General features: G+C 49.2%; 1 protein-coding gene across 1 annotated transcript in view; it reads right to left on the bottom strand.

Moving 5' to 3' along the window:
• Positions 1 to 14,531, bottom strand: part of ct (homeobox protein, cut) — a 676,428-nt gene that overhangs the window by 33,992 nt on the left and 627,905 nt on the right.

Here is a 14,531-nt window from a genome sequence, read left to right as displayed (position 1 = left end):
TTTTCTCTTATCCAGTTTGGCTTTGCTCTAGTGTGATAACTCTTTTAAAGTCTCTTTTCTGTCGGTGCACGTCGGGCTGGTAGGTGGCTGGGGTGGTCGCCCAGCTGAGCCATAACCTCGCGTGTAACCCCAGACTCCGGTAGGGCCCGACGTGGCCAGATTGTGGCTGAAGTATAATACTACATGAGTATAATTTATCCGGCATTAAGCCACACTCCCTGGCACTTGACTCCTCGCCCCCAGCACGCAACACCACCATCACCAATAATTGACATAACGTGCTGGTGCTCCTGCCGCTGCTGGCGGTGGCGAGTGTTTCCCCGAGGCCTTACACCCACTTGCCAGGGCCTTACCCAACCCAAACCCCACTCCGCCACACCACGACTGGGATCCTTCCTTCCCTCACCTCCCCCACACCTTAGCGAGAATCCTCCTCCCACCCCAAAACCAAGAATATCTCCCCTACAGTATGTGTAGGATCCTTCCCCCACCAACTACATGTAGTTCCTCAGCTACAGTCATGTCATGTTGAGCTCTCCATCCCCATCCTGCGGCTACGCTCTACGATCTCTCCCCAGAACTCTGCTTTCTCACTCCGTGTTTAGCTTCATCTCCTCATCCCTATGACTTAAGCTCAACTCCTTTACTCAACCTTCACGTTTAGGGAACCCCTTTCCTCGCCCCACATTGCAAGGGCCCTCTTCTCAGGCTCGCTTTCCACACTCCTAAAGATGCAGTACCTTCGCTAGGTTCACTTTTCCTCTCTCTCTCTCTCTCTCTCTCTCTCTCTCTCTCTCTCTCTCTCTCTCTCTCTCTCTCTCTCTCTCTCTCTCATGGCAAGGCTGCCCTTCCATACATAATGCTCCGTTAGGAAGTTCTTAACCACACGACACAGCGCCGTTGGACAGAACATGGAAGTCATGTCTTTCATGCATCAATAATAATACGATCTTTAAGGATCGCGTTCGTTTCAAAATCACTCCGCTGAGTCAACTTCTAAAACCTACATGTGTACTTATCTTGTCTTAACATCTTTCGTGGCCGGAGTACCGCAGCGCCGGAGCTGTGCCCTCCGCTGTTTCCAGTTATGAAAAACAATGAGGCAATGATTTTCATTTCGGATGTGATTTAACGATGTGAAAAGAGCGAGCGACGTGTGAACTCTCCAACTGTATCGCTGCGACAAGAACAAATTGGGGGAAGGAGGAGTGTGCGTGGCCAGACCCGCTCGTCAGGCCGGGCTCATTACGACCAACAACTGAGGAAACGTGGCAAAAACGGATTCCGACTCGTGATTCATATGTCTTCAAAGCAGAATCTATTGTTCCTGGGTTTAGTAACCTCCCTTGAACCCTCAGGTCTCCCAGTCGTCCTTAATCAGCACGGATGAAAGAACCCCTTGAAGAGCTCTGACAGAAAGTAGGCGCCTGACCCCTCATTTTCTGTGCGCTGGAGTCGGGGGGGGGGGGAGAACTCAAGCGACTGACTGACAGCGCGACACCTTGCCAATACCCAAGGCGGGGATGTTCCCACTTGTTGCTGGTGGCGTTTAAAGGGTGTAATATGGGGTCAGCCGGGTCATGGGTGAGGCAGAAGGTTAATACTTATCACTAAAGACGATGACACTGGTAGAAAAACTGGTCGAGGACCCCGGGAAACAAGCAAAGGTAAATGATCGACAAAGGTCGGGTTAGTCACACGGAATTTTTTCATCTTAAGGAAATTGTTAACCCCGTAAGGAAGCGCAGTTCTTTAATTCTCATAATATTGTTTTTTTTCTTTTTTTTTTTACCAGTCTCAAACTCGCCATTGTGCGTCGGTAGCAGTTTAAGCGATTACCTGCTTAATTAGCAGGAGAAACCTAGGCGGAGGGGGTGAAGGGAGTCACAGTGTTTAGCTTATAACAAGCCTTCACCTCTTGTCCACGCCGGCCGCCTCACAGCCACAAAATGTCCACCGCTACAGCAGCGTCAACACTCACCACTGTAATCACCACATTAGCCACACGCACTGACAAGAGCTCCTCCCACCACAAAATGTCTCACCATAACCCCAGACACTGCCAGTACTGCACCGCTCCTCAACCGCTTTACGAGCAGTTCTCTTCCCTACCTTGTCCACGCTACAATTACACTCCCCGCCTCACTCGCCATAACCACCGCTACCACCCTCCTCACGAACCCAACAACCACAGTGGAGGAGGAGGTCTGGTATCACCACTACCACCATTCCCTTGAACCCAACAGAAGCAGCAGCAGCAGCAGTAAATACATCACCACTATCTCTACTGCCATCACCATCACCACTACCTTCAATGCTACCACTGTCATCATTATCACAGTCACCTTCATTGCAATCACATACACCACCTCTGACGACATCACTAACATCCATAGCTGCCACCACCACCATCACTACTGCTGCTGCTGCTGCTGTAGGTACCACCATCAACACCAACATTGCCTTCGCCCCCACAACGCACATCACCACCAACACCACAAAACTTGGCCCGTCACGAACTCTCGGCTTTAGAAAGCCCGTCCACCCTTTGTCCCATCATAACCACTGCTAAGAGCAGTCCCACCACCACCGCCACGAACACCATCACAATATCGCCATCACCTCCACGGTGATCACCTACACTGCTGCTAACACCAGTGCCACTAACCTCACCACCATTAACATTGGCACCACCACAACCACCACCAAAGTAATAATAACAACAACTAACACTACTACTACCACTGCTACAATACAACACCACCATTGTCTTTCACCAGTGACGCTACTAATATCACCACCCATTTTTATCGACCCATCAGTTACTAACATCAACACCACTACCACCACCACCACCACCACCACCATCACCACAGTCACCACCACAGTCACCAGCACCACAATGAACACCACCACCAGAGCAGGTAACCGTGGGGGTGAACGGTACACCCGCTACAAGAACAGCAGGAGTGGGGTTGTGTGTGTGTGGGTTGGAGGATGGGGCTGGTGTTGTTAGGGGTGGTAGAGCCCCGGCCCGCGTACAAGGAAGACAGTAATGATCGTAATATCTGTAATTAATATGCAATCCGTGGCCGGGGTCCGGATCCGGTAGTCAGTCTCAAGATGGCGTGATAGAGGAGGGTGAACGGTGTAAACAAAAAACTCTGGAGACAATAGCAGCTGTACACACAGGAAGAACACAGGACGTACACGCCAACCCCTCATCTTCGCGAGTACCCTCATGCACCGCCATTGACGACAGAAAGAAAAATATGTAAAATATGAGGAATATATTAAGATGACGGGGAAATTGTCCCGAGGTGATGGAGAGTAGCGAGGAGGAGGAGGAGGAGGAGGAGGAAGACACCACACACACACACACACACACACACAAGAACAAAGGTAAGCCGGACAGAGGAAGATCGTCTCTGAAGGAGGCTTTTCGCAACCATTGGCAGTTGAGTGTCGTGTCGTGCAGGTCCGGCGGGCCCCGATCCGAGAATACGACTTGAACATATCGCTAATATATGTCTTTTGGAGTCGCATTTGGGTGCTGTCTCAACCAATGGCCGCCCGCACCCCCGGGAAATAACTCAGGAAAGGAAGTCTGTGATACCTACAATTAAATGGTAATGCTTGGGTTCCTCAAACGATAATGGCGAGCTTGTGGGGGTTATTGCCGAACTGAGATTGATCATTGGACTCGAACTGATGACTACGTTCCCGACCCTCTGGTCTTGCAATCATCTTCGTTCAAAGCCCCACTACGACATGATTTTTGACGGACAATATGCACAGTCCGGACTTAATATCGGGCGATTATCGAAAAAGCACTAGGAAAAAAAAAGAAGAAGACGAAAAACACGAGAGCATAAGAAGGGAGAGGAGTCATAATTCACGGCCGCGGGTTGCGGGGTGCCATCTGTTGCCCTTCGTACATGCAACACTGACTTATAATGCCGGAGCAACAACTTCCCCGTGTGTGGTTTTCGATTGCATGCAACAGACGTGAGGAGAGGCCGGCTAATATGATTGCCAGATGTCGTGATTCCGTCTCCAATATAGATTGTGTGAGATATCCAATTTCTTTTCTTCTGCGATGTGTGGAAAGGCGAGTGTGGCCGCGTGGTACGCCGTGTCTCCACACCTTGTACCGTTGTCGTGCACCTACTGCTCCTGCTCCTTCTGGACCCTTCCAAGTACCCGTTACACTCACAACCATGTCAGGTTTTGTCGCTTACCAGGAAAGAAGACGAATCGCACTGGTGTGGCACAGGACACGAACGGACGCACGGACGGGAAGTGAGGTGTCCATAAGTACGTGTTTCCATACTGTCCAGCTATCAGACCTGAGACACTGACTGAAACCCACCGATTCCTTTTACTTGCCTCTTACTGAGTTTCTGTAGGATGACAGTGATATACATCACCATGGTGAAGGATAAGAAGAGTACGTACAACGTACGTACGTGCCACAGAGTAGACGAACAGTGTACGTGTGGAAAGCTGAGGTTTGCCGTTCGTAACAATCCTCTTGTCTGTCTGTCTGGCCAGTTTGTGGGAAGAAACCGAGGCGTCCACCTGAGATCAACACACAACCTTTACACCACCCCCACCCCAACACTCCACGCTAATTAACACGAGGTAAACATCAAGAATCCTCAACGTGACCGGAGGGTGTACAGTGAGACGGTTCTCTCACTCCGCCTACAAGACTCTTCCTCCTGATCTCGCCAAAGACGAGATGTAAGATCAGAGGGAGTGTGTTGAACCCTTCGGCCACCCCTCACCTGGCCGAGGACCAGCGAGTTTAGGGTCAGGTTCAGTCAACTCCGCTGTCTGAATAGCGAATATGCCCCGAAAGTATAGATGACGTATAGATCCTTATAGATTTGGCGTCGTTCATCGGGGAACGGTTGTCGCGAAAACACAGAGGCGGAGGATAAGTGTTTATATCTAGGTATGAATTATGTTCAATTTCGTATACATTAAGGAATCCACCGTACACTTGACTCTCTCCCACAATTTAGAAATGATGCTATGGATGATTGGTGTATATTGTGTACACACACACACACACACACACACACACACACACACACACACACACACACACACACAAACAAACACACAAGCCCCTGTGGTTGAGTATGGTTGTAACTATGTATAGATCTAAATATCAGAATGTATACATCCAGCGCCAGCACCGAGACCTAACGTGAAAAGGTGAAAAGAGAGAGAGAGAGAGAGAGAGAGAGAGAGAGAGAGAGAGAGAGAGAGAGAGAGAGAGAGAGAGAGAGAGAATATCCCGACCTTCAAGAGTACGGCCAACTCTGGCCAGGGCTGTAGCCCCGTCCCCGCCCTTCCTCCGCCACTCTCCCCGACCTTAAAACCCATTATAAAGCTAATGTCACTTGGGCGGCGGGACCCACCCGCCCCTACACATCGCCTTCCCCAAAAACGCAGCAAATAATCAACTTAGAGGACTTAGGGGAGGTGGGCGGGGGTGGCAAGAGTTAGAGGAGGGTCCATTGAGATGCGTGTAACGCGTCGGGTAATAGCGTCCCTCGCCTTGTTCCTATCACTCAATGTCTTTCCTTGATACTCGGACACTGGGTGGGTCTCCTAGGGGTGTCCGAACCCAGCCACAATATCGCTTTCACCTCCGCACGTTGCCTAGATAGGCTATCCTGGAAATTGGGACAACTGGTGAAGGATATTTAGGATGCGTCGTGGGGTGTAAGTGCGTAGGATGTTGAGGGGCGTTGGATATATGCTCTTGAGAGGCATGTCTGGATGCGATATGTGTCCGGTGGAGGGAGCGGGCGAGGACAACTGCTACGTGCTGGGAGGGGAAGCTTCGGAGACGAGAGATGTTGTGTTCTGGAGGAAATTGAGAGACGGCCGGGATTAATGGCGGCTATTTCTAATATAGTGCCCAAGGCGCCCTGAGACTTGTCGTAGATTAAGACCTCGAGCGCAACGAACGACGATACAGACCTTGGTTACGACGACGGTGCGATTCTTCAGTTCGACGGTACGACCCCTTGGGTATAGAGGTCGTGACCTCTTTGACCTGGCGTTTAAGAATCGGGTCAAAGGGCAGATCATTATCATACCCCCATTGCCCTTAGGCGTGATCAAGGGTCGTACCTTAATGTTCAAAAGGGGTTAGTTTAGGTAAGTCGGGTGGATGTACCACGTGAGGGTCGTGTACCGGGTCGTACAGACGGTCCTGTAGTCTGTGTCAAGATCTCTTTGAGACATTATCCGGTAATGATTCTCAGGAGAAAAAAAAAAATGTGATGATAACTAATCCCAACTAAAAAAAAGAAGAAAAGAAAAAGACTATCCTTTTCCCTCCCTTCTCAAGGCAAGCCAGAGCTCCACAGATAATCCTGGAAAAGCGTCTCTCTCGTCTCCATGCCGGGCCAGCCCGGGTCTTGGAGGGTAGAGAGGAGAGACCAGCCCGGAGAGATAAGGAACTCCGCCGCCAATCGTGGCGACGTGTTCGGCCCGTATCGGCACCTTGTACAATGGTTTGCCCCGGATAGTTGTTCCGTGTAAACTGTGAGCATTACACGCCATCAACACCTACTCCACCGCTCGCCTCCACCACACACACACACACACACACACACACACACACATCCGGGAGGATCTTAGTGCACGCCTTCTCTGTGCATTTTTCTTTCGACGAGTCATACATTTGTCCTAATCTTCAAGTACCTGATAGAAAATACTTCACACTTCGAAAACTGGTTCATAACGGAGCGTTCTGCATCGTACAGTACCCGGTGTGCTGCACAACACTGTCAAATTTCATCCTTTTCTGTACTTTAAGTTGTAAATGTAAATGTAACCGTTGGTATGACAGGGGATCACTTCCTGGGTGAATGATGGTAATAATGAAGTGCAGGGTATGTTAAAGGTATGTGTTAACACTCGACACCAGACATGGGAACGAAGACAGAAATGGCAAGCTCCAGCCTTCTCTGCATATATATATATATATATATATATTGGAAAGGATCATTAAATCTTCCATTATTAAATACACAAAGAATTATAGTCTTAATATCAGTGATGGTCTGTATAAATTGGATAACTTTATTGCTGATTAAATTTGTAAACAATTCACCTTCTTGTCCACATAATAGTTTATGATACGCTCGTTGTCTGTCTTGGACAATCGCATCTTTACCAAATGGCGTCCTAGCTACGTCTCTTCGTTGTATATCAACTGACTGTCATATTTTTCTCTCTTGTGTCTACCCTGATGATGTGATTATTACACGAAAGTGCACTTGGGAACTTTTCGTGTTTCATTTTCCCCGTGGACTCATAGGAATATATATATATATATATATATATATATATATATATATATATATATATATATATATATATATATATATAATGCGTGTGTGTGTGTATGTATTTGCGAGCTAAGATTCGGCTTCGCAGTGTATGATATGCTTAAGGCAAGTGGACCTGGTGAGAAACATTGGATGGTCGGGAGACTGCAGTGACCAGACAAAATACAAGTGGGTGACAGTGATGAGATAGGTGGGCGGCACTGATGAGACAAGTGGGCGGCAGTGATGAGACAGGTGTGGGCGGCAGAGATGCAGGAGCACGGTGGGAGTTGGAGGGGGGGGGGGATTAGTATGAGTCAGGAAAGCGGGAAGGGGGACTGGAGGGACGGGATGGGACAGGAGAAGAGAGAAGGTGGGATGGTGTGTGGGCAGGACAGGAGGGAGGACAAGAGAGAGAGAGAGAGAGAGAGAGAGAGAGAGAGAGAGAGAGAGAGAGAGAGAGAGAGAGAGAGAGAGGACGTGCCAGGTCGGGCTCCGTGTGGTAACGGCGGAGAATTAGCGATAGGCGGCGGCGCGAGTGATTCTTATGGGTGTTTGTGGGTGATGACTGCAAGACTCCGGCCAGCCCGGCCCTGATTGGAATTTCTGGGCGGGCCGGCTAGCTGATAAGGCCGTGAAGACGTCCCATGATGGGATGTTTATAGCGAGGCTCTCGGACTGTGTCCGGCGGGTAATCCAGGCAATAATATAAGACATATAGGGTCATATATCACCTCATATCAGCTTACATGGTAATGTTGTCTAGTGTACATATTAATATTTTCTTTCTTAAATATACTTTTATATTTTTCTTCCTCCCTCGCGTGTAGAGAATGAGGATTACCACGTTAGAGTGGAGTTGGAGACGCTAGATGGACAGACCAGAGTGTGTATGATACATGTGACAGAAATACAAAGGGTTGTGGGTTAAGGGGAAGGGAAGGACTAGTGTGTGTTGATGCCTCAATCAAGGATATCTGGGTTATAGTCCATGTGGTCATCCCAGCAGTATACCCCTGTTGGACCACCCACGGCCTCCTCTGAAGGCCAACCCTCCTCCTGCGACACACACACACACACACACACACACACACACACACACACACACACACACACACACATCTCCCTCTCCCTGGCTGGGTTCTGCTCCCTGTTATGGACACCTTCGGGAAACTCTGGAGTTCGGGTCGCGCTCGCGACCAGAGTTGGACCACCCGCAACCCCGCTGCGGGTGTTAGGTCTGGGCGGGCGGGAGCCGGCAACGCGTGTTTCTTTTGTCACCTCACGCCGAGGTTAGTTATTGTGTAGGGTCTAGCGTAGACCTAGCGAGGGGAGGTGGTCGTAACTCGTCCTCCTGGGCCACCCGCACATCCCCCCGTGGCTGACCCTCGCCCCTTGCCTCCTTACACCCGCCCTCCTCTGAAGTCCTGGCAGTCATTCCACCACACCCGTCCACAGTGAGAGTGGAGGTGGTTGCTTGGTCCCGGCCACCTTCTCACCCGTTCTGGGTCTGCGATACACCTGTTTCTCTCCCCTTCCCACCCTCCCTCCCTCCCTCTCATTATTGCTTGCTCTTGCTGTCTACAGCACCTCCCGTTTCATGGCCCGCTGTTTATCCTTCTTGCGTGGCCACCACACCTGTTTTTGGACACCGGGCCACACCTCCGCATACTGGTAAGGTACTTTGTTGTATTTCTGAACATTTTTCCGGCGGGATTAGTGAGTCTCAAACCTGCGCGTATTCGAATTTTTCTCTAAAAACTGTCATGATACGAGAGTAAATTTAATTTTTGCCCTCTGCGGGAATTCCCTGGCGCCCACATTACATATTCGGGTCGAGATCTCGGGCTGAAATGTAGCTCATTGTAACCCTTTCTGCCCGAGCTGGCCTGGAATTTGATTGCATTTGCGGCCAAGACATGCAAGGTGCCAGGCGGCGCGCGGCGAGGCGTGTTCCCTGTCACATCACGCGTGCCCAGACGTCGTGCACCCGCGGAACCAACCACGCCAATGGAATTATGAACACGGGAACGAGGGAATGCACTCCTCGGAGACCCCCGGGGGGGAAGGCACGCCTCCCCTCGTGTTATTAGTAGATTCTAATGTCTCCTCGCCTTGCCCACACCACACGCTCCCAAGGCCAGGCCTCCTGCACCGCTGGAGGGACTCCTCTATGATTTGTCTGGACCACACGCTCGTCCTTTACTGACACCGGCTGTATCGTAAGAATAAATCTGATAAGATCACTATAACCCCAGAAGCAGGACGGGACCCGCCATGACCCCTGCACTAACACCCACCCCACCCCACCCACCCTTACCCTACCCAGCACACACACACGCACACGACACACAGCGGACGATGGGCTACCAACCCCCCCCCCCCCCCTCTTCCTGTGGTGAGTGTAGAGTACTCTGTCACACTACAGACGAATGGGAACATACATGATTCAGACGACTGTATATCTTGGCTGTTATAAGGTATAACGCATGGAAGGAGGGAAAAGAGCCTTGCCATGGCTGGTGGTACGCCGGACGGGCTGAGGCGAGTCCGGCTGCCTGGCTGGAATTCGAGATGCCAGAAAAGGCGCGCAAACTCATGTCCTGTGTCACATTAACACGGTTGCCAGATGCCCGTGTCACCAGCACTAAGCTTTTTTTTTTTTAACACGCCTCCTCCTAAGTATTGTAGGGAACGTAGTCAGTTCTCCCTTTAACCAAGAGCAGCTGGGTTTAACATGCTAGATGAGCGTGATAATATTATGATTTAGTTAAGCGAGAGAGAGAAAGAGAGAGATGCATGCATGGTAGATATAATCGTAGCTGCGAGTGGAGGCGGCAACGTGAGTCGGCAAAGATGCGCGCCCAGATCTTCAGCTGATCTCAGTCAGCCTGAGAACTCTCCCTACAACTCGTATTCCAAACATTACCCTGAGTGCGCCCTGTGGCCAAACTTACACTGTTTGCTGAGTGTCACTTGAGAGACACTGATAAACCCGGCAATAATGGTATGAGCTCATGTGAGAACCATTTCAAGATGGCTCTCCCATGATCCAATATGGCCAGCCCTACCAGGGCAGATATCGGGGCCCACCAGTCTCTCTTATCAAAACATGAACGCGATGAATTGCAGCGATACCTCGTTTGACGGCATATTTACAACGGCTCTTACTGTAGTCATAGAATTAACATTTAAATTAGTTTGAGAGCAGTGTCCAGCAGGCCGGGGCCAACGGGCGAGGCGAGAGGCCCGTCTTCCAAGGATGCAAGAAACACTGGTATTGTTATATTCTTTGGGTTTCCTTGATTCAGGGCCTCCTGGATCCAACGTTATGCTGCTTGCACTACAACCCCCTCAAGCCCCTGGATCCACCGTTATGCTGCCTGCACTACAACCCCCCTCAAGCCCCTGGATCCACCTTTATGCTGCCTGCACTACAACCCCCCACCCCCAAGCCCCCTGGATCCACCGTTATGCTGCCTGCACTACATCCCCCTCAAGCCCATGGATCCACTTTTATGCTGCCTGCACTACAACCCCTCACCCCCAAGCCCCCTGGATCCACCGTTATGCTGCCTGCACTACATCCCCCTCAAGCCCATGGATCCACTTTTATGCTGCCTGCACTACAACCCCTCACCCCCAAGCCCCCTGGATCCACCGTTATGCTGCCTGCACTACATCCCCCTCAAGCCCATGGATCCACTTTTATGCTGCCTGCACTACAACCCCTCACCCCCAAGCCCCCTGGATCCGCCGTTATGCTGCCTGCACTACAACCCCTCACCCCCAAGCCCCCTGGATCCACAGTTATGCTGCATGCACTACAACTCCCTCAAGCCCCTGGATCCACTTTTATGCTGCCTGCACTACAACCCCTCACCCCCAAGCCTCCTGGATCCACAGTTATGCTGCCTGCACTACAACCCTATCAAGCCCCAGGCTCCACCGTTATGCTGCACACACAACAGCTCCAAGCCCCTGAACCCACAGTTATGCTGCCAGTACTATACATAACCCTGATCCTCTGGCTCCATCATTATGCTGCCAACACGACAACCCCAAGCCCTTGGATCTACTGTTATGCCGCCAACACTACAGAACTAAGCCCCGATTCACCTTTATGCTGCCAACACTACACCTTCAAGCCACTAGACCTTCATTATACTGCCTATGCTACAATTCCAGCCCCTGGACTCCCGTTATGCTGACCATTGTGTTGTCTGTCTCTACTGTGCCTTTTTGGTACCTCTTAGAACTACCGTGCTTCACCTTAAAGTGCCACCACCCCTCTTGTTACCCCTCAGTGCCGCTGCCCACTGCCTACCTAGAGTGCCACTAATTCCATCATACTCTTACATATGCCCGGAACACCATCTTCCCTCATTTTTTCCTGCGGCCATACGTATACCCAGCTCTCAGCCCTCACAATTCATATCACATTCCTAGGATGCACTGCCTCTCTTGTCTGCAGTGTGGCCTCGGGCCGACGTCACACAGTTCCGCTAGTCTACCCTTCAAAACAAAAAAAGAAAAACATGCCGACCTTACGTCCTACAGTAACGTCCCCCGTCGTAAACCCACGCTTCGTCTCATCGTTACTAATTCCGTCATCTCCCACGTAGTGGCCCAGTCCCACCACATACTGCCCTCAACTCCCTTCACCTCCCCCCAACACACACACGCACGTAGTGCCCCAGCCCCACAGTGCCGTCGTTCTTCCCGCCTTCCCCCTCCTCCGACCTCCCTTTCCCCACTTCCCTAACCCCCGCCCCCTCAAAAAAAAAAAGAGCCAAAAACTTTTCATAAAGCCACAGATCGGCTTATAATTACGCCCATCTAAGGAAGAGGTTGCTACGCCTTGGGATTTTACAGCTCTCATTACAAGGGGCACGGTGGTCGAGGGAGGCGCGCTGGTCCAGGGAGGAGCGGTGGTCCAGGGAGGAGCCGCCGAAGACGACCGGCCCGACGCACTCTCCGCTTCTGCGGCCGTCCACATTGGGCCATTGGCGCGTCTAACACCTGTGTGCACTTCGTCTTAACTGTGTCTCCAGCTGTCTTCCTACGTCCCTGATCCATCATCTACGGGTGTCTACCTCAGCTGGACCTCCGTCTACCTGAGGCTTTAGTGCATCTGCGGTCCCCTGTTCATCCGACCTAAATGCAGGGGAACGTAGACTCTTTTGGACAGCTCTCTGTGGCGTGACTGTTACTCCCGGTGATACAGCCACGCCAAGGGTGATTTTTTTCGCACCGTTACGGTAACTCTCTCTCTCTCTCTCTCTCTCTCTCTCTCTCTCTCTCTCTCTCTCTCTCTCTCTCTCTCTCTCTCTCTCTCTCTGATATATATATATATATATATATATATATATATATATATATATATATATATATATATATATATATATAATGTATAATACTGACGTAAGATATGTAGAACCATTTTTTTTATATCATATCAAATGGAAACTTTCTCCTTCAAGCAGTGTAGAATTCTAGCGTAGTTCCGTAATCCCAATAATTTCCTTTGGGGTAAAAAAAAGAAAAAGAGAATAAATAAAAAAATTTTCAGCTTCAGAAATTTCGCACCAGAATTTGACCAGAGAATTTTAAACCATCTTGACCTTTTTTTCTTTCTCTTTTTTTTAGTACCTGTAAGGTTTGAGAAGCTGCGTAATAAAAGGCCCCCAATCAGAGTGCAAACGTCTCGCTGGCCCTCGCAATGGCTAATACAGGAACATAAAACCCAGGACTTTTCCTCGGCAAAAAAAATGACTTAATGGAAGTAATAAAAGATGCGAGCTGGGCGGTAAATTAGGGATTACTATTTTGGTCTCGTCTCGGGATCTTATAGCTGAATCAACATTCCCACATTATTAATTTTTTTTCTTCTCTCTCTCTCTCTCTCTCTCTCTCTCTCTCTCTCTCTCTCTCTCTCTCTCTCTCTCTCTCTTTCTCTATCTCTCTCGTGAAGAATGGAAATCGTATATTATTAATTGCTGGTGGTATTGGGTATAAGAAGTTCATTTGAGGGATGTTTCGTTAACTTTCTGATCATCATCTCTCTCTCTCTCTCTGTCTCTCTCTCTCTCTCTCTCTCTCTCTCTCTCTCTCTCTCTCTCTCTCTATATATATATATATATATATATATATATATATATATATATATATATATTTATATATATATATATATATATATATATATATATTTTTTTTTTCATACTATTCGCCGTTTTCCGCGTTAGCGAGGTAGCGTTAAGAACAGAGGACCGAGCCTTTGAGGGAATATCCTCACTTGGATGTTACCAGACTCTGTTTACTCGAGGTTACACCGCGATAGAAAAGTCACCTTTGGCGAGGCTGTTGTATCACAGAGAGTACACACGCACACACACAGTCTCGTCACAGAACTCAGTCCGAAGGAATCTACCTCCCCCTGCCACTGGGAGTAGCGCAGTCCTGAGCTGCAGATGGCTTCAGGAAGGGTCGGTCCTGCGGTAATGACATGTAACGAAATCCATTTTGCATTTTTCAGCTGCCGTGTCACCCGTGTGGCGGGAGATTTCAACGCGGAAAAGATGGAGCGGTGAGGAAGACAGACGAACCTGATAGCCTTGTTCGAGGAGACAATCTCACCGAAAGAAAAAAAGATTTTTTTCAGATTTATAAAATTTTCAAATTTATGAAATTTCTAATAAATCAAGCACGAAAATAGTCATAAGATTCACAAATTTGTTATTGCAACTCGGTATGAGTATATAGTAACTTCAAGGCTTTTCATGTGGTTACATTCATGTTGAATTTGAGATTATCGGAAGCGGTTTTCGATAAGGCACCTGTTACCTGTCCAGTTTATTTCTCCCGAGTCTGAATTAAGACATAACGCACCGTCGTCATTTGGATACCACAGTTTTATTAATCTTTCCGTAATCCGAATAAACCATCAGCGACATGGTAGATATATAAACCCAGCAGTTCGATGCAAAACACACTCAACCGAAAATAGAATTAACGCCATTTGAAGTCTTTTAATGTATAGCTCATTGTGTTGTAACATGTTTGAAGAGAATCGAAACCAGTTGAAGTGAAAGTTTTCTTTTCCCTCTCACTCGTCAGTTATCTTCAGCATCGATCTTCGAGTCTTACGTACGGGGTTTGTCTATGTACCTGGGA

This window comes from Panulirus ornatus, chromosome 21 (assembly GCF_036320965.1).
Source record: "Panulirus ornatus isolate Po-2019 chromosome 21, ASM3632096v1, whole genome shotgun sequence".
NCBI classification, from domain to species: Eukaryota; Metazoa; Arthropoda; class Malacostraca; order Decapoda; family Palinuridae; genus Panulirus; species Panulirus ornatus.
This window is presented reverse-complemented; position numbering and strand designations above follow the sequence as displayed.